Consider the following 20,705-nt stretch of genomic DNA (forward strand, 5'->3'; position numbering starts at 1 on the left):
TCGGCTAGTAATGAAACTGTTGCCTGCGGTGCGGCGTGGTGTTGTTGATGCCGCCGCCTCTGCCCCCATTGAATCTCGATTACCGCGGTGACCTCAAGTCGAACACGCTCCCTGATAACGGTAGGGATTTCGTCGCTGCGAGTAATAAAGCAGTATTGGTCTACAACTCGCTGTACAGCCCACTTTTGCGGAACCCGCTCGACGAATCTCTGATGCAACAAGGTGCAGTAAGATGTTGTACCTACCCCCAAATGGATGAAAAAGAGGTTCATTTCCTAGGTCCATTTCATCTGCTGCCTACGCGAACCTGCTGAAGTGGTCGCCACAATCTTCAGAAACAGCAACAGCAGGCGGAGCCATATTCTTGGTCATCTAGGCGCTTAAACATGGAACCGCCCCATGATTTGCGGTTTCTACGCCGTGCTGCCCTTAACGACCAAGTCACCAAGTCAGACGACTCCCGTACCGGACCTTAAGTTCTTCCTTCTTCTCATTCTTGGAGTTGCATTTGATACCTAACTGCCAAATGTGGCGATAGCTGCTTCAGTGAGTAATCCGCAAGACTGCAAAGTTCCTACACTTTCTGCATCTATCCCCTGAGACGCTGTGGTGGCATACAGAAATTCACACTGAAGCTATCTATTCCTCCTCAATTCACAACCCGGTTTGGGACCGGCGACGACGGAGTTAATATTATATTATTATTAAGAGTGTATGCTTTCATATTTGTAGGAAAAATGTATATCATCGAATCATATGCTCGGTATTCGTCACATAATTTTGTCTGTTGGAAATTGTCATCACTCAAGGGTATACAGAAGAACTCAAAGGTATGTAGTCTGCGCTATCAGAAAGGTAGGATATTCTAGTTGCAAAGCTATAATCAGCTTACTAGTAAATCCTGAAACGCCACCAAAACTTCTCTATTCTCCAGCATAAGGATAATAATTCCAGCAGACCATAGATCCGTAGATTCATTACCATTTTTTGAAAGAAGAGAAGCTATCATATAACTATTCAGCTATCAGTACAATTACCCTGTAAGAATCCGCTCGCGTCCGAAAACCGATCCTAGACTTCCTTATGAAGAGGACGTACAAAATTCCTCCAATCTTACTGTCAAAGTTTACTTTACTTTTCGCTTTATAATTTAATTGCTCATGGGCAAATCGTTCAGCCTAGAATACGAGGTCTTTGGAAGCCATAGCACGTCTGACAAAAAGTTAGACTATTTCGTTAAATCTGCAAGCCCGCATCCAAATTTACTTAGTACACTTTCAATAACCATAAAAGTAACACTTGCGTGTTAAACTCCAAGCCATGCGTTTGAAACTAACGTTATTCGCGAAGTCTTCAATGACACTTGGCAAATTAATGGTTATTTGGACCTCGCAATGATCGCTGCAAGAGTTACGACTATTACCATCCACTTACATGCGTTGCATTTAAAATTGCTGGAAAAGACAAATATGAATTGTGAAACTAGGAAAAATGGTCATACAAAAACCGCCAGAGAAAGTAACAACACCTTGTAAGGATAACACTTGCGTGGAGTTGGAATAACAAGAAATGCCGGAGATCAATGCACTGGACGCACTACGGATGCACCTAGCCAACACCTGAGACACATGCTCATGTGCATATCATCAGCGATGGGCAATAATCATCGCCAATTTGTCATTAAATCTTCCGAAACACAAGAGCGGTCATTGCGAAAACTATTAATGTCCACTATATCATTAGTGGCGGTTCTACGGTTGTATCGATAATACCAATTAGCCGGAAGTTTTCTTACGCTTCTTGCGAAACCTTTTTCAGATGTATTGTATCCATGTTGAAAACATCTTTCCGTTCACCGTGGATGCGATGTCGGGTACGTTACAGGTCTGATGGGAATCGCTGAACCATTGCGAAACATCGACCAGGGAATATTTTACATCTGGGAGTGTTGTTGGCGTTAGGATTGGATGAAGATAGTTAGTGTGGGGTTATCTTGGTTACTTCGCAAAAAGTACCTAGGAATTAACTAGATAAATGGCAACGAATAACTACAATAGATTTATATTAACTTCGGGTAACATTTCTAGGTTGTTAAAAAATTAAAAGTAGTTATCGTTTTCCTAGAGACACCCAAAGTGGGGTTGAAAATATCCAAAAGAAAACAAAAAAACTGTTAATTTCCTCTCTTTAATCCTGTATCTGTCTGTCAATTGTAACCTATGCAATTGCTAACTATCTATCAAGTGGATAACCAAAAAGCTGACCGGGTGAAAAGATAATAGATGAAGCTAAAAGATTGGGCAGCTAACGTCATAGCGACAAATACTATTTAACGTGGACATTATTTTTCATTTTTCGCCGATAATAAGTGCTTGCTTCCTAGAAGTGTGGTGTGTTACGACCCCTTCGTCTTCACTATTGGCCTATGAAGATTTTAGAAAAACGCCAAGTCTGTGATTGTCCCCATCATACTAGAGAACCTATTTAAACCCTATTTAAACCTCTGCGCGTAGTAACAATCGACAGCCCTGCTGATACAGGGAATATACTATGTTATAGATACCTTGGATACTTGACCCGCATATCAGTGAAATAACTGTGCCCAAGTAACATATTTCAGGTGCTACTTCGATACAGATATAGGAAGCAGAATGAAATCATGGTGCCCGGGACACTTGGCCCCCTTTCGCTGACGCAACGGCGATAACGTTCCTTCCTTCTGCACATGAAAAAAGATTTCGTCAGGCATCTTCCACCACATCCTTCCAATAAATGTAATCGGGCTATTGTTGATTCCCGATTGTGTGCAGGTAAGAATGGAAAAATTTATAAGATGCATGCGCCATCTATCCCTACGATAGTAACAGCCTTCACTCAGTCCTTTCCTCCTCCTTCCCGGCGACATTCCAACGATGATAATAGCGAAAGTCAAACCAACTCCAATAGCAATAGCGCCATAAAAAAAGAATGGAAGACGCAAATCACGACTTGAGGGATTTCCCATCAAGCAAAACCATAGCTGATTTTTTGGGAAAGTCCGTCGGAATTCGCTGGGGTAGATATTACTAAGCAGTGGTATATTTTTCAAACTCAGGTTGAGGACTTCCTGCGAAGCATTCCGGAGTATCCTGCGGACGAAGGCAGTAGTTTCCTGCTTTGAAACCTACTTTTGAAATGAGAGATATGGAATGTCTTGTGCAGAAGGAAGAGGTATGGGACACCATTAGACAGAGGTGCCCAGATGTGACTAACTGCACAGAAGGAGTGATATCTACTAATTTTAAAAGGCAAAAACAGGCTATAATCACCATACCCGAAGAAGCAACTAATCAACTTCTTAATGGTTGGAAAGTAAAGATTAGGAGGACCATCAGCAGAATATAGAGTAGAGGGGTGCTGACCTGTTGTTTTTCCATTGCTTGCCGCAGAGAGAAAATCTGATGTTCTGGACGTGTGAGGCTTAGGAAGAAAGCGGATAATATCTTATGGATGGTACTCAACAACGTGATTCCTCTATAATTACTGCATCGCGCAACATCTCCATGTTTATTAAGGTTTTGTTTGGGGTCCCCATACATGTAAAAGGGAGGTGTAAAATGGTTTTTCACCAAATGTAGTCATGTGGGGTATCAAATGAAAGGTCTCGATTAGTACTTTTCGAAGCCGGTCTTAGTTTTGAGATTTGTTAAAAAGTCGGGGAGTGGGAGAGGTGGAAAGTGATGATTTCTTTAAGGGACCCATTCTCGGAAACTACCCAACCGAAAAATCTGAAAAAAAAATCATAAAGCTGCCTCTATAAGGTGCCCAAGCCGCAAAATACTCTCCATATCGATATCCATTCGCATTAAATTAATAATAGTATGTTACCATATTTTTAGGAAATTGAGTAAAACGCCCCTTAAGTTTATCCCAGAGTTATAAGTAGTTGGTAGTAGTATAAAATATAATATGAAGCAGATTATCCCCCATCGAATTGGTGGACCTCGGCGCAAAACCGGCATGTCTGGAGTTCCTTATTAAGGCAGGCCTAGACCGGATACCGGTTGTTGCGCCGTTGATCATGATGATATTATCCCCAAATTTGATCAAAATCATACTATTACTAACAAAGTTACAGTAGCTCGAAGTTGACTCTCCCCTGTAAATTTACTGCAACTAAATATCAGTATCACATTGAAGTGGGTAGTCAGACATGCTAAATGCAAATACATAACGGGCTACGTACAAGTGGAATAGTTCTACACTTAAATATACTCACAGAAGAAGCAAACAAAACCTTTCATACCTAAAGCGCCCAGCTTCCAGTTTCCTGACTTGTTATATATAAACCACTTGCGCGCCTGGTATGCTTGCACCTTGTACTTTTCGATTTCACAAACCTGTTGGTGCTCCTCGACTTCTATCTCGACGTCTGTGAAGTTGTTCCTCTGCTCGACGGAGGTCGTGATAAGTCTCCACGCGTGCCAGCGTTCTTTGAAAATGCAATATTGGTCCATAAGCAGCATTCTTCCGTCTCGTTGCTAACTTACATTCATCGTCGAACCAGCCGTTCCGACTTTTTTGCGACAGGGTCCAATTATTTTTGTGGCCATATCAATCATAATGATTCTTCAGCTGGTTGTGAAAATCATTTGTCGATGCTTCATCTTCCGGACCTTTGTTAACTGCAGTTATTGCATCATCCCCCCTCCCTCCTTCGGATATTGTCGATGGTTTTTCAGTGTTAACTATCACCTGATTGCCAGCAGGGTTTCTAGGCATTGTTATTATTCCATGCCCAGAGCACTATGCCAATGAGATAGTGATCCATGTATGTATTGCCCCCCCCCCCCCCTTATATGTTCTCACATTCATCAAGACTGAAACTTCCATCAACCATTCGGCGATATTGCTAATGGAATAGTCTGCAGTCCATTATCATTGGTATTCTTATGTAAATTATAGGAGCCAATGTATCACGTGAATACGGACTTCGTTCCTACATGGCTGTTAAAACCTCCAAGTAAGTAAGTAGGATGGTCACCGTGTCGAATGCATATCTCGTAACGCTGTTACATTACCCTTATATTGGGACAGGGTATTGGCTAGCTGCTGGACAACATTCGATCTATACAGGGAGCGCACTTTCCATGAGAAAATTCGCAACTCATTGTTCCGTTTTCGATGCCAGGTTCGTCGCAGTCAAATCCAACCAGTTCAAGGCTGTTTTTGTGGCGTGGTAACAAGTTGTTTGCCATGTAAGGTCGTCTCAGCCCTCCCCAACCACCAACCTGGAGGACCGGTTGGGGGGGGGAGATTCGCCTTCATCTTTCTCCGTTTGCAGCTTTTCGTGAAATTTGTATAGACACCAGTACATCGATGGAAGATACTGGAGAATTACACAGCCAGCCACCACTATACATTTCTTGTCCTCTCGTCAAGCGAATACCTATTAGTTGAGAAAATTGTTGTAGGTAAATTTTCCGCGGCTGCCTCGAACTGAGTAAAGTGTCAAAAATCGGACGCAAATAAAAGAGCAGGCACTAATTTACTAGTGGACGTAACAATGAGCTTTATCACAGGAGCTTATGTTGTCATAGTGCATGAAGAAGATTCCACCTCGAAAAGTCCGTCGTGTATTAGGCCACGGAGCTCACCTCTTTTCATGGGGGCAGCCAAGACAAAGGACATCATGCAAGTAGTTTTTTTCATTTCTGCTCCCTTTCAGACGACACTATCGACGAGTAGGGGCGTACTGCAGGCTGCCCATTTTTCATTGCAGAAAAGCTGAATAAGCGGTCTTGTTCGTGGAGGAAAAAAAGCACCGGCTATCCCCCCTCCCCCAATCCTGAAGCTTATATTCACGTATAACCCCTTGATACGCAAAGACAAAACATACCTTAACTTGCCAGCAGAGTACCGCCACCATTGAGCATAGCGAGGAAGCTGCTCAAGAAACTCATTAAAGCAAAACTGGCTGACACGATTCATGCTGCGTGGAACATGCGCCATAACTGTATAATTTTAATTAATAGATAAAGGAGTAACTACCCAAACTTGTTCTGCGTATATATATATCGTGATCGCTCTCAAGGAGTGGTGACCCTCGTAACACTAGTCATAAAGAAGAATAATCTTTGCGGAATATACCAATATGCTTTAAGCATTGCAAGCTGAACTTCGACTCCAGGCTCGCTTTTGCGGGTATTGAAAGACTACCTCAGGGCCATACCCTTCTCTAGGACACGTGAAAACAAGAAATCAGAATAAAGATGACATCGGGGGATACATCTTTTGCCTTTCCGGTTGGCCTTATATGATATTGTGACGAAACGACGTCGGATACAAAGATGATGTTGCACTGTTAGTTGCTGAAAGGTCGAACCACCAAGCCCAGAGTACACTGCCAGTGATCAGCAGGTGACTGATTGACCACGCATTCTCCTAGTTTTGGAGAAGAACGAATCAGTGGTCCTGACCAAAGGGAAGATTCCCAGTTCTTCTTCCTCGAGTTAACTTACAAATCTTGTGAGGAATAGATTTTCTCCTGGCAAGACCATCTCAAAGTCCATTGATGTCAAAGGGTCGCAGCTCCATGAAAACAAGGTTTTCTTGTTTCGATCATCTGAGCTGATCATCATCGAGTTGAAGAGACACAAAGTTGAATGTAGCGACATTTAGCTCCTTAAATTTATGATGAGCTTAATGAGATCAAATCGTCGCTCTTCATTGTTCGGGCTGAGGTAAGGGCTGCTACCAAACTGCGGACGGTGCGGGGAGTACTAATTGGTTAGGTTTCGATTTTAAGCGATGAACACCCTATTGGGCGAAGAAGTGTCACATCTGTGTTACTATTTCCTCATGACATGTGTAGTTTGACCAACCTTCCTTTTAAAGAGCTTTCCTTTGTATGCTGAGCATGCAAGAATAGTTAAGTGTCCAGCTTGATTACGTCTTCGGCAAGTCTTGGTTTTTATCGTAGCTCTTGGGCACTTCACATATGGACTACTTTTGGGATGGACTATATGCCCAAGCTTCTTAATTTATAACACTACACTTGTTCCATGCCCCTCACTTGGAGAAAGGGAAACTTGTTCTCTATGGATTGCTGAGAAGTTGATCACCTTTATTCTCGTTAAAAGTAGATGGTTTGACACGATAAGCTTAAGCGTGTTTTGTTCTCCTTCCTGAGTTCAACGACCCCCTGGATAACACCAGAAGAGACGAGCTTATTATTAAGTTATGTTTCGATGTCATATTCCACTCCGCTACCATGCCATCTTCTTGGACATCATCGAAGAATAGGATGTCACCATCGCTCAAGTCGTTACTTGTTTTGTTGGACTTAAGACCACAAACCGAAATGCTTTTTTTGAGGTAGGAAAAGCCAGATAAAAAATGTTAATATATATAAAAAACGCGGGGTGAGCACATGCGTCAGACGACAGATTGACGTGGCAGATTTCTGAACAGTTAAACCGTTAAAATTTTAAAATTTGTTTCTAGAAAAAACAACGTCATTGCAGATGCTGAAGCGTAGAAAGACGACGCAGAGCTTCAGACCCTGAAAGGAAACTCCAAATACAAGTTCAAGGAGTTTCCTATCTTCAGCTCAAACTCCTGCTTACTCTGCGTGACCTCAGACCTAAGGGACTTAAACCATTCATTCCGGTCCATTTTCGCAAAGTAGTAATTTACGCAGCACTCGATCTTACGCACCCAGACATTAGGACGGCGAACCGGTTAGTCACTACTTCTGGGCGTCCTTGAACAAGGACGTAAACGTTTGGGCTAGACAGTGCATCGCGTGCCTCAAGTACAAAATCAACAAGCACATATGAAAAGAAGTCGACCAAGCGCTTCCACCCCATCCATCTCGACATCATTGCAATGCAGTTTGAGTGTACTCTTTTCTCGGAGTTAAGCAAGCTTCTTGCTTTCATACATCACAGGACTACTGCATGCTATCCGCAGTCCAATGGGGTGCGGGAACGTTGGCACCGGACACTAAAGGCCACCTTGATGGCACGCGACGCTCCGTCATGGTCACAGTCCTTGTCTTTCGTCCTCCTCGGCCTTCGCACAGCTCATTGAGAGATATTCACGGCCAGCCCCGCGGAGATGTTGTACGAGGAGAGTATGCGACTCCTCGCAGACCCTGTGCTGGATATCAGAGCAAGGTTAAATAACTCCAGCATGCTGCCTGCTCAAGGACGCAGTTTTGAAACTGCGGCCTACTCTGCCTTAAAGACGCCGGAGGTCGACACCCTCAGGGACCTCGAAACATGCTCACGGGTACTCATTACGGTGGACGCTTCTCGGAGGCCGCTGCATTCACTATAGGAGGACCCCTTTAAAGTCCTAAAGCCAAGACAAATCCATCTTTTTCCAGGATCTATTTCTTACATTAGAGTCTATTTTTTTATCAGCTAAAAAATTTTCGACATCAGCAAAGTTTATCCTAACAACATTTTATTAAAAAAATCCCTTCATCTGGATTTTCAAATACAGGTCATCAGTATAGAACGCTCAGATGTTTACTCCAAGGGAAACCCTATTTAATTATAGGCTTTAATCCTTTTCACCTAGGAAGTGGAATTCACTGCCATTTTACAAGTTAAAGGCTTAAATAATAAGCTAGAACTAAGCATCTACTCCATCGATAAAATGAGTTTCCCCTCTTTACTGTACCATATTACGCGACGCATCTTCGATACTATACTATATTAGACAATCTCTGCAACATTGCCTCTTGGTCGATCTAGCCAAGCTTGCATACACCATTAAACGCTCAACGCAGACCCTGCGCAATCTTACAACACTTGCACCTTTCCTTAAGATTTTCTTTCGGAGTCTTAGGTTCGTATGTACCATTCCAGCCACCGCTACATGGAGCGGTATCGCGCTTGCTTCAGCTCAACTTGGTTCAGTTACCATCGACTTCTTCGTCGTCGACTGAATGGCGAAAACCGTCTCCAAGACTCCAAATCTCCCACAGTAAAAGCGCGAGAAATCAGTCTGTTGGAAACCTCGTTCAGGTGAGCAACGGCGGACGGAATTGGCGTTGAAAAGGTGCACCCGGGACCTCGTATTCGTGTCACAGTTCGATAGCCCGTGACATTGTTTCTGCAGCCCACGAAAGCCGTGTCGAATGTTTAGTAAATGGACGTCGTCTGTTTTTCAGCATTTATAATTTGTGGAGAACAATAACTAATTGGAAATTAGAAAACAGGTGTTGTTTGTGCGTAAATATTCGCCACAGGTGACGGTAGTTTGTGTAAAGTTCTACTTCCACTAGTCTGGATTGAGAATTGAAGGCTCCCTAGTGCGCGGACAAGGTACTCTTTCAGCAAGCCCCCGAAGGGAGAGAGAGCCTTACCCTTGAAGGATACTTCTCTAGATTCTGCAAGGATTTAACTTACATTCTAAACCGAAGTGCATATATCCCACTAGCATATTTCATTGCGGATTACACTACTTTCTGCCCTCCATATACACCTACCTTGGAAGTGTCTGAATCGAAGATTGTGCTTAAGTGCTTCGTGTCGTGATATCTTGTACAGGTATCTTCTTCGCAGTTGATTTTCGCGCGCATGTGTTTGTGCTGATGCCATTATATTTCCATTGGATTTTACGTACCCACAACTACTGTTTCTGCTGCTACGGTCACTACACTACGACCATTTATCTTGCGGACATCGAACGAAAGCTGAGTTTTTAGCATTTCACGTATACACACAGGACAGGTAGGTTTTAATAGTAGATACAAGATTATCTGATCAGGGTCGGATTTTCTAAGTTTGCAGAGGGTAATGTTTTGAAACAGGATGTTCTTACTGCTGGCGTTATGGTAGACTGAGTCGCCCACGAAGGATATCAAGTACTGATATGCACTCAAGGGATAAGAACATGCAATATGTATAGGTGAAGCCCTTTCGTAATATGTACAAGTGCATCAGCGCTAAATCCTTTAAGCCTTTGAGTAATGGTTTCACTTTTAGTATCAAATTTCTTCTTCACTGCATTCTTTTGCGAAAAGATTTAGTTCTATCTCGAAAAAATCTCAAGCTCACATGTAGTTGCACCTCTGGGAAGTCCTTCTTCTGAAGTTAGAGAAACCACGGACCGGATGTGTTGAACTTGATACTTGTCCTTCGATGAGCAGTTACAACTCCAACTAAATGGAGTTTCACATGTTTTAATTCTGCAGCCAAGTAGCTACAGAATTGACCTTTCCATCTGTATAAATGATGGTAACACATTTACATATGTCCCGGCTAATATCATTAGTGATTTTGTCGGTTTTTTTCTTAATGAGAGTGGGCTCGTAACTTGCACAATAACTGGAGGATTATCTCATTTATTCAGGCCTAGAAATGAAGGATTAGGCCTGGCTCACGAAATTTCGGGTCCTTGTTAAAAAACATTTCTAAAAATAAAACTTCAAATCCCCGCCCGGTAATCGTTGCAAGCAGGCAAATGTTCTTGACCCTATCCTTGCATTAATAGCAGAATAGTCAATGGCCATCAATGCACTACTTTTGGAAGCAACCAAAAACTATTCTTAGCCTACTGACGTATGCATCTGAAACATTGAAAAGATCAACATAGGCAGATTTATCGAAACCTTTCCATGCAAAAAGACTGTCGCATACGCCAAAGGGTTTCTAATACTTTTGTCCAAAGTTGCGGCTATTAAAGGAGTAACTCTCCTAAACCATTAGTTTTCTCAGAGTAGCTGGGAATAGTGTTTTTCGCTGAAGTGGATTGAGTTTGAAAATGAAGTTTTCCCTTACGACCCTTCGTAAGAATTGCCACATATTTCGGCAAATCTCATTAGACATAAAATGTCAAAGTGAAATGAAACTGTTGAGTCAGTGGAACATGAAGGAACCAAAAAAAAAACTAACTTGTAATCAATCAAGAAACGCTGTTAGCCCCCTAAAAACTCAAAGATTACCTGCTTATCCAGACGCTTCATCTTCTCCGATCTTCCAGTTCACTTACCTGAGAATACCATTGGAGATAGCTCAAACATTTCTACTGAGAGCCTTCGATTTCATCGATAAATAGGAACAAACAAATGGCCCTCTCTTTGTCTTAATTGGACGGAGAGCATAGGGTCAGAATTTTATCTTCTGGATCTGCTGAATCCTCAGTATACGCGTGGCAATGTATATCCTCGCCTCTGACTGTAAAATCGCACACCTTGGGCCAACTAGCTCCTGACAACTGCAACTTAAAGTCTAGTGTTTCGTTATAATATTGGATCGATTCCCAGGTAGAAGAACAAACAAATTATTGATCGAAACATTTCTAAAAGAGATCGTTTAGTTATATCCATTATAAATATGGCACCCTGACGAACCTTAATGAAGTTATTCTGGAAAGCTTTGTACCCTTTGTACCCTCAGATGCGAAATGAAATTCTTGGAGGTTTTACAAAGGTTGGATTATATTTGATTGACCACATCCTTACTGTACAGAATAAAAAAATGAACCTTAATAGTTTGGAATGTTAAGTGATCGTAAAGGGAAAATATTCTACTCCAAGAACCGAAAGAAGTCATGCCTAATTGCATAACAGACATAGAAACATGTGGCAATCAAGAAATTAGATCGGGAGTCTGAAGCTCAAGCAAATCGGCCATCGCACTATCCAATTGCTTGAAGTAGGGCAACTTTATCACCAACCAGAATAATTTTCATAATTAGCGGCGGATTGACCAATTCTCTTGTACCCAAAGATAATTTTAAATTTGTCTGGCGGCTTGACAGCATGGATTTAGGAAATTTCCGAGTGGAGTAAGTATTTACATATATGACATATACAGGATGGTACAAAAGTCTTTTCAAATGGTTCAAAAGTCCCTTCACATCAAAATAAAACGCTGAAGATGACTGAAAGATCGATATATTAAGGAAAAGCGAGAACAAAACGTTTCTTAGGGTCTATCATAAGTGTTCGAATTCTTGTCCCTCACAACACCCCAAAAATATAAATACATGGGGGTCAGGTTAGGGGAACGAGCAGGCTGTTCGATGGCCCCACGCCGACCGATAACACGTCCCTGGAATACGTCATCTAGGTAGCAACGGAGCATGACTGCGGTGGCGTACCATCTTGCTGGCACTACAGGTCATCAAAATTGAGAAGTTGCTTTATTCCTGGGAGGAAGTAAACTTGCAGCATCTCCCGAATGCTATGACCATTGACATTGCCGTCAAAAAGTAAGGGGCGTAAACACCCCAAGCAATCAATCCTGGCTGGTTTAGCTACTATTCCAACGTGAGATGCGGATTTGTGAAGTCTCAATGCAGGGAGTTATGACGATTCACGTATCCCGATAACATAAACTAAGCCTCGTTGGGCCAGAGGATACTCGAGAGTGTCTCGTCGAAAGCCTTAGTAGTAATCCTTCTAGAGGCACGAATGTTGCCTGAGATTTCTTTGCAAAAGGTTTTTGTTAGCCAACACCTAATCAAATTACCCCACTATGCTGGGTCAATCTTTGCAGCCTAACCCTTAACAAGCCTTAACAATATGTGGTAAGATATCGCTGGTCTGATGGAATTGGATGCTGCTTAGGAAGTAAAAAATTCATTTGCAGAAAACGGTCTGTACTCCGTTTTTCCAACAACCTGTTGGCTAGAATGGTAGGCTTTTCTCCACTGGAGTTTTTGTCAATGGTATCAACACCTTTTTTGACCACATAGTGTACAATCATTCATGCTAAAAGATTATTTCTTTTCTGTAGAATTCTTAATCAAGGCTTTTAACGTACTTCATTTGTCCCTTTTTTAAGGTTTTATGCAAAATTGGTTTACTGTCTGTCTGCCTTTTTTTTATGGATGGAAGTAGAAATCTTAGAAAGACACTGCCGCGTCAGGTTGTAGCAGTGTGTGATTCTCACCCACTAAAACCAAGCCCGCTTTCTCCTTTTTCCTTTCCCGCGGAGGCGTGCAAAGCATCACTTCACGAGCAGGACTATGCTATAAGTGACGAAACCTTCCGTTTCTCGCGTCCTCCTTACGCCCTCCGTTTTTCCAAGTTCCTTCTTTCCCTCCGATGTCCTCCCTCCTGAGTAAAATCGCGGGCAGTGGAATATAATATGCCCAGAGTCCTTAGGCGTGCAACCACATCCGGGACAAAAGGGAGAATCATCCTAAAAATGATGCAGATACTTTCTGTAATCACTCTGCCCTGACAAGAATTGCGTTAGATGGTAGTTAATCTCGCCGTGTCACCGTTGCATCCTCCTCCTCAATGCAGGAAATCAAAGTGTGGGGCCAGCGATCCCTCTGCGAGTCATTCCACTATTGCTGCCACTTTTCCAGCGATTCTCGTCTTGTCGCTTTTCGGTATTCTGTAACCTTTTTAGGTGGATTCAATCTCCTTTGCTCGCACAAGCAGCGTGCCTCACTTGCCAGAATCTCCATTACGCCGCCTAGCTAGCAGACGCTGCACACCCTTAGCGCCACTAAGCGATAAGTTTACCCTCCTTCGATTACTCTCATATGTTAGTGCTTTCTCCCAAACTTCTGCACGTGTAACACTATGGAGCAAACCACTTCGGTCACAAATAATCTGCGACTGTATCTTGGACCTCCATTGTTAGGCATCATCCGCGCTAATAATAGCTAGTATTTGCGGCTTTCTCACAGACATAGTGCAGGTGTCCCTTAAAATTGATTTTAGCGTCAACCACGACCCCTAAGTATTTGATAATACGGTTATTTTTCTTCCTACTGTTGGTAATCAAGACCGCCCCCATCTTTTGTTCCGCAACGTCAAGTTGAACCACCTCCAGCCACGCTTTTATTGGATTAATGGTTTCGTTAGCAAACACTTCAACGTCTTTAGGTTATTTCGCGAGTACAATCTCAGCTAGATCATCTGGGAAACCGATTATCTTGGCCTCCTTTGGCACGGGAGGGACAAGAACTCCATTGTATATCATTGTTCCACAGGAGAGGACCCAGCACTGAACCCTGTGGTACTTGCGGTGACATTGTACTGTTTGGATCCCTCATCCGTATTGTACCAAAGTGTCCTTTCCGAGAGCAGCTTTGTCAAATAACTAGGGACACCCGTTTTAGCCAGTGAGTTTTTACCCACTCCCAACTGAATGAATGATGAATGAATGAATGAATGAAACTCTGAGGATGAAAAATCCAAAATGTAAATTGAAGTATAAACTAGTCGCTATAGCTGGTACCGGACTCAAGAATTATGGGTGAAAAAATACCTAATTGTGGCATTTAATACGGCGAAAAAATTGCACGTTTTAAAAAAAAACTTTCCAGATGCAGATAGTGCCAATCGAATAATATTTCCCGAAATTTCTGTTGCAAACAATTTAAAATTGAACGAGTGACAGTGCTTTTACTCGTAATGGTTACTGGAAAATTGAAATATGTAATCGAATAACTATATATAATATCTATAACAAATATCAGCATTCATAGTAGTGGATTTGCCTTCGTCAACCTTGATTTGCTTCTTGTCATCGGAGTACTCGAGTAACATCGATACAAGACTTGTGGACTTGTTGGTTAAATGGCAGAAGTGGCAGTAGGTAGGTCGCTTAATAATGAAGATTAACACCTTCACTGCATTGGAATCAACTGTCCAAAAATTGTCGACGAAAAGCATGGAAAAGAAACACATTTCAGCAAACTGTGAATGACCAAAAGGTCGGCCGAAACATCGGTGGCTTGATATGCTGGATGGTGATCTGAAAGCCTCGCAATTGTATCTGCAGGCTTTTGATAGAACCAAATGGCGAAACCGATCACGACGAGCCGACTCCGCTTGTGAACGGGACAAAGGCTGAAGGAAAAGAAGAAGATAGGCTTGAAGCGAAATTATCTTGAAACCTCAGCAAGGGAACAAACTGCAGAAAAAAGAATTAAATGTAAATATTCGGCATGGTCAAAAGCCGGTCAAGACCTTCACCAACAGACGTGATAAAGGTACATAATACATATAAATAATTTGCGATGAACCTTTGTGGCAAAGATAATGCTCAGGAGTGACAATCCCCCTCAACCCAGCCAAAGGCCACCTTTCCTCATAAGATTCATTGAAAATAAACTGGAGCGAATCCAGCCTATTTTGCCGGTTATCCTGCATATAGGAATCCTAAGCTGGACTTTTAAATTGGGCTTTTCCCGTGTAAAAAACCTTTAATAATGTTAGCTCAACTCTGTACTATTTTTCAAGCCTCTTTCAACACAGCATATATATCTTTAGTATGTCTTATGTTTGTGTAACACTCCTTCTTTAAAAAGTATATTACAATATGGCGGCCAAATTGTCCAAATAGAGGTCACGAGAACCAAATCAAGACCATGTGATCACGATTAAATTCTCATTCTTAAAAAAACACTCCCAAATGTCATTGAGCGCCTTTTAAGGTTTTGTGTGTCCGTCGCACGCATTTTTCTCAGAGACGGTTTTAGCGATTGTGTGAACGCTCAGGCATACAATAAGTTACATAATTCAAATTTATAATTTAAGGGGGGCCCCCATACATACAAAAGGGGGGAGTACATCTTTTTTTATCAAATATAGCCATGTGGGGTAACAAATTAAAGGTCTCGGTTAGTACTTTCCGAAGCTGGTCTTGGTTTTGACATTTGTTGGAAAGGTGGGGAGTTTGGGGGTCGAAAGTGATAATTTATTTAACGGGGTAATTCTCAAAAACTCCCAAACTGAAAAATCTGAAAAAAAAAAGATGCTGCCAATGTATAGTGGCTAGGCTCCGAAATACCTTCCATGCCAATATCCCTTCAAATAAAGTTAATAATAGTATATTACTATAATTTTCAGTAATTGGCTGCATTACCCCTCTTAAATTCACCCTAGCAACACGAAATGTAGCAATGCAGGCTATAATATAGAGTTTACTCCTACCAAATTTGATGGAAATCGCACTATTACTAACAAAGTTATAAAAGTCAAAGTTGCCACTTCAATATCACCCGAAAGTGGATATTCTCACATAATATATGCGTATATTACGTATTACGTACTAATGGGAGAAAATCATACTTAAATGTCTTTATAAAAGAAATACACAAAACCTTTCATACCTGAAGCGTCCAGCTTCCGGTTTCCCGACTTGTTTTTCTTCATAAAACTTCACCATCATGATCTTGTTCAAGAATGGCTCAGAGGTAAAATTTTGGCAGGCTTAATTCAATTTAAAAATAGTAGGGCATACCCTTCCTCCTAGAAGCTGTTGATGAAAGAGGTAGAATCAGGAGCTAATATATTCTAAGTGAACGAAACGAATTCAGATCTTAGTCCTCTGGCTTTGTAGTGTCACCGTTCTTAGTTACTTAGACTGCCGTTATTCCTTGTCCCTCGAGTTCATGTTCCTTTGTCATCCGACATTGACTGCTTGTTTATTATAGGTGAATATTTACTTTGATAAGCGTTTACATCAAGGGAAATAAAGGTTCCCATTCAACAGCTATAAGCCCTACCACAACCAGCTTTTTCTTGAAGAAAGAATATTTCTCCACTCCTTTTACACCAGCCTTGATGCCTTTGTTGAAAATAAGGCAGCGAAACCCAAAATGGTCCTAAGTTTCATAACAAGCAACAAACAATTTGTCGGTTTTGGTACATTTCAGTCAATATTCAGGAAAATTAAGATATAATGAAGTCTCATTGTCCTAATCATCCTGACTTACTCAATGTCGAATTGGTTACTCACGACCTCATATTGTCGGTTCATTTCCTCTTGAGTTCTTACATGTATATTTATCCTTATTAGCCTCCTTATATATTCTATATCACTTATATCTTAACAAATCAGTATGGAATTCAGATACACAGATATCGTAAAAGACATCCTAAATCCATCCCTGAAACATAAATACCATACTTCAACCTACTAGACCCAACATGGTGCTACTGCTAAACCTCAAAGTTAGCCCATGCTTCTTGAAGAAAACCAAACTAGAGGAACTATTGGACCTACTCAATATCTGCCGCATTGGAAGCACATTCATATGCATATGTATATACATACCTACGTGTTTATATTTATAACGTGTGATGAATAGTAGAGATAGATTCGCGCTAGATGTTTGCCAGACAAGTTCTCGACAGGTTTTTCGTTTAGAAATGTTAAAATGAAAAAAGCATAAGTCATGGCAAACAAGTTCCGACTTCTTCGCCTATATCAATTTCAGATACGCACATACTCATATAACAATTCCTCCTCTGGTTATATACACACATGGAGGTATGACAGTAGGCTGCAGAGGGAACCAAAGTTAAACCAACCGAAGCGTAAGCAGCCTCTGGCCACATTATCCGTAAATGGCCGGAGCAGCAGCTAATTTCTTTTTCATTTATATATTCATTCAGTTTCCTATACTGAATGCATGCTTTTCCGCGATATATGTTACATGTTTTGTGATGGTTTCGGTTATATTTCAACTTCCCTCTGTGTGGCTTGCATGGAGTAAACGATGAAATAGTGCACAGAAAGATACTTTAAAAACAGCGCATTCAGCAGAGAAGAAAAGCTGATTGTACGGTTCAGAATGTTCGCTCTTTGACCAAAATATTAGCACTCTACTATCGTAGTACAATGGTGTATATGTCACAGATCGATGAACCCTTATCTCAAGCCGTGGTGCTTGCGAAAATTTACACTATCTCTTTGGAAACAAACAATTCCCCATTAGCCGCCAAACCAGAGGCCATACAGCCGGCAACCATGAATAGATACACTCGCAGTTGGACGTGGTTCTTTATTTTGGTGAAAGACTTTCTACTAGCGTCTACTACGAACTTTCAAAAGATACTCACGACACGAGCAAATTAGCTGCATTATGTATGTGTAGCTGTGCCGTCAACACAGACCAAGCACTCAACAACCTGACTAGAAATAGAAGTATGGTCGCAACCAAAGTATCAAGTATCTTATCATCTAGTAAACCAAGACAGGAAACACTAGTTGACCAGATATGGAAGCGAACATTATGCCCGCAAACTGGAGTATTTAACTATTTACCTCAAAACCTCAATAATATTTATATAGTGTGCCATCTAAGCATGTACCTGTTCGGGAAGAAATAGACAACTTTTAATGAATTCCTTTTCATGTAATTTGAAGAGAGTTAATTTACATAATTTCAGTGGAAATGTTTATACAATTTCATTGGAAGAAAGCTCTCTATTTATAGTTGATGATATTTCTGAGTAAAAAGATGTTGTCTAGATTCTCATCAAAGACCAGAATATTGCTCAATAGTAGAACAAGTTTTTGCATTCTGGGCCAAGACAGATTTACAAGTTTGTTTTGGTGGTTAAGATACATATGTATCTTATGCAAATATCTAAATAATCATACATATAAGCAGTTGATAGGATAGATTTGTTCTAACTTTCCCTGGATGTTTTTATAAACTGGCTGGCATTTTTCAGATAGCAACCACTGAAATCTACATATTCCGCAACTTATTTGCTAAATTTCTATATTTTTGGCGAAAGAAGAATGTCGCTTGTTTGTGACTTTTGAGAATTCATAATTTCCAGTATCTAATACTAAAGGGATACCTTTTTATGTTTTTGTAACCAGGTTGAACTCACAGTGGAAGATTACCTCTGTAATTTAGAAGGTTCAAATCCGTTAATCGATCTGGTTAGTCTAAGTATATTTACCATTGTTTTAAAGGTTTTTAACCATGATAGAAACGCTTAAGGAAGAAAATTCGCCCCAGACAGTGAAAGCAAAGGTGCAAGGTTTCCTAATTTCCTCTGCAATCTCGGCGGCGTGCATTATATAAAGATACTCAGCTTTAATAAGTTGTCTATGCAAGGTTCGTTCTATAAGGTTCAGCTTTCTAATTCTCCCTTAGAAATCACACACTCCCATACACAAAAGCGAAGAGCGTAGGGTTCGTCCTGCTCGATTGATGTCAGAATTTTTAGAGGCAATCATGCTAAGACAATTCTGTTCCTAGAACCTCGTTGCGGTTAACTTAAAATATCAGATTACGTTCTGATGCGAACATTCAGCACGTTTGTTGGGGCAGCAGCGAATGCATATCTAGAGGAGTGAAGCTGTTTGATCTTGTCACTTCAACTGGTCTGATGCCCGCGAACGGAGGGTAGGCCCCTACTTTTCCTAAAACCTTTTCAACACGAAGCTGTTGTAAGAGGAACTGGGACACTGCGAAAGCAGTCGTTGCCAATGAAAAGGCGAGAGCTACTATACTATCCTTTGAACACTTCGATGCTCCTGGTATGGATGATATCTACCCAGCGTTGCTAAAGGAGGGTATAGAACTTCTGAGAAATATTTTTCGAGGATATCTCGCCTTGGGCTACCTACATATCTCTTGACAGAAGTTTTAGGTAGTCTTCATACCTAAGCCCAACTTTACTTAATTGGATTTTTACTATGGTAACGCTGAGAATGTTATATGCTGATGTAGGTGTTGATCGCTACCTAATAACGGAACTTCTATGGAGTATGTTGATCTACTCGCTACTATGGGAGCTGCAAAATTTGTCAATACCGCTCAAGCTTATGCAGATGACGTGGCTGTGCTAATCGTTCACCGAGATGCTGGAATGGTGATTTGATTGATAGTTGGTACCTCAGGCGTGGACTTTCAATAAATCCAAATAAAACCACAGAGATGAGGGTTACAACCCTCCAACTCTCCGATTGAGTGAAACATCTGGGAGTTATTCTAGACAAGAAGCTTCTTTGGAACAAGCATGTTGGGGTAAAGACAAAGCGCGCTGTTACAGCTGATGGGCTATGTAGGCGGACCTCTGCTTAGAGACGGGGATTTAGGCGGATATATGTTGCTATCATTAGGCCGGTGCTCACCAATGCATCCGTAGTGTGGTGGATTAAGGTGAAACAAGAGAGGTTCCCCTGCAAAGAACTGTGTGTCTGGGTATTATCGGTGCCATGAGCACGACATCTGGCGCAGCTCTAAATGCATTATTCAATTTGTAGCCTTTGGATTTGTCTATTCAGAGTACTGCAATGATAGCAGCTTATAGAATAATTCGATTAGATCTGTGGGGAAACAATGAACATAAGGGTCACAACGCATTGGGAAAATTGAATCCAGTTTTCGTAATGCCTTCTGATTCTCGGATCGCCCTACGTCTGTTTGGTAGAAGATATTTTCAAATGAAAAGAAAACTGGGACAAACGAGAAAAATGAATGTATTCTGATGTCCTCTTCACCAATGGCTCAAAACAAAACAGGATTCTAAAACAGGAATCTACCTCTCAAATAAGAACGAGAAGTGGGCAGTCCCCTTGGAACAATATGCACCGTTCTTTCAGGTTAAAATATATGCGATCCTAAGGGCGGCATCATGGATGATTGGCGAGCGTTTGAAGGGCAGGCGCATAATAATCTGTAGTGATAGTCAAGCTGAGTAGCCTGGGCTAATGCTGCTATCAAAAACTGGGTACAAGCTTCCTATAATGGCAGGTGGCAGAGCCTTAGTCCTGTTAAATACACTAAACTTTTCCTAGTTGTTGAGTTTGTATGCAGAATCTTTTGTTGTATCATTACTTTTAGCGACACATGATTAAAAGATATACACCGATAAGTCATCCTTGGAATACGTGGTCTATTGTTCCATGCTTTTAACGATATTGCTAGCTCAATATTCTAAGACGAAATTTAACTCCGCAATCTCTACATTATTTGCAATCAGCACCACT

At 41.3% G+C, this 20,705-nt stretch overlaps 1 protein-coding gene across 1 annotated transcript in view; it reads left to right on the top strand.

Moving 5' to 3' along the window:
- The first annotated feature begins 8,930 nt into the window (after positions 1-8,930).
- The window catches only part of LOC119655487, a 208,474-nt gene continuing 196,699 nt past the window's right edge, over positions 8,931-20,705 (top strand). The window contains exon 1 of the mRNA XM_038061389.1: positions 8,931-9,725. The gene's annotated coding sequence lies outside the window, so the exon portion shown is untranslated. The remainder of the gene's footprint in view (positions 9,726-20,705) is intronic.

The sequence above is a fragment of the Hermetia illucens genome, chromosome 4 (assembly GCF_905115235.1).
Source record: "Hermetia illucens chromosome 4, iHerIll2.2.curated.20191125, whole genome shotgun sequence".
In the NCBI taxonomy this organism is placed as follows: domain Eukaryota; kingdom Metazoa; phylum Arthropoda; class Insecta; order Diptera; family Stratiomyidae; genus Hermetia; species Hermetia illucens.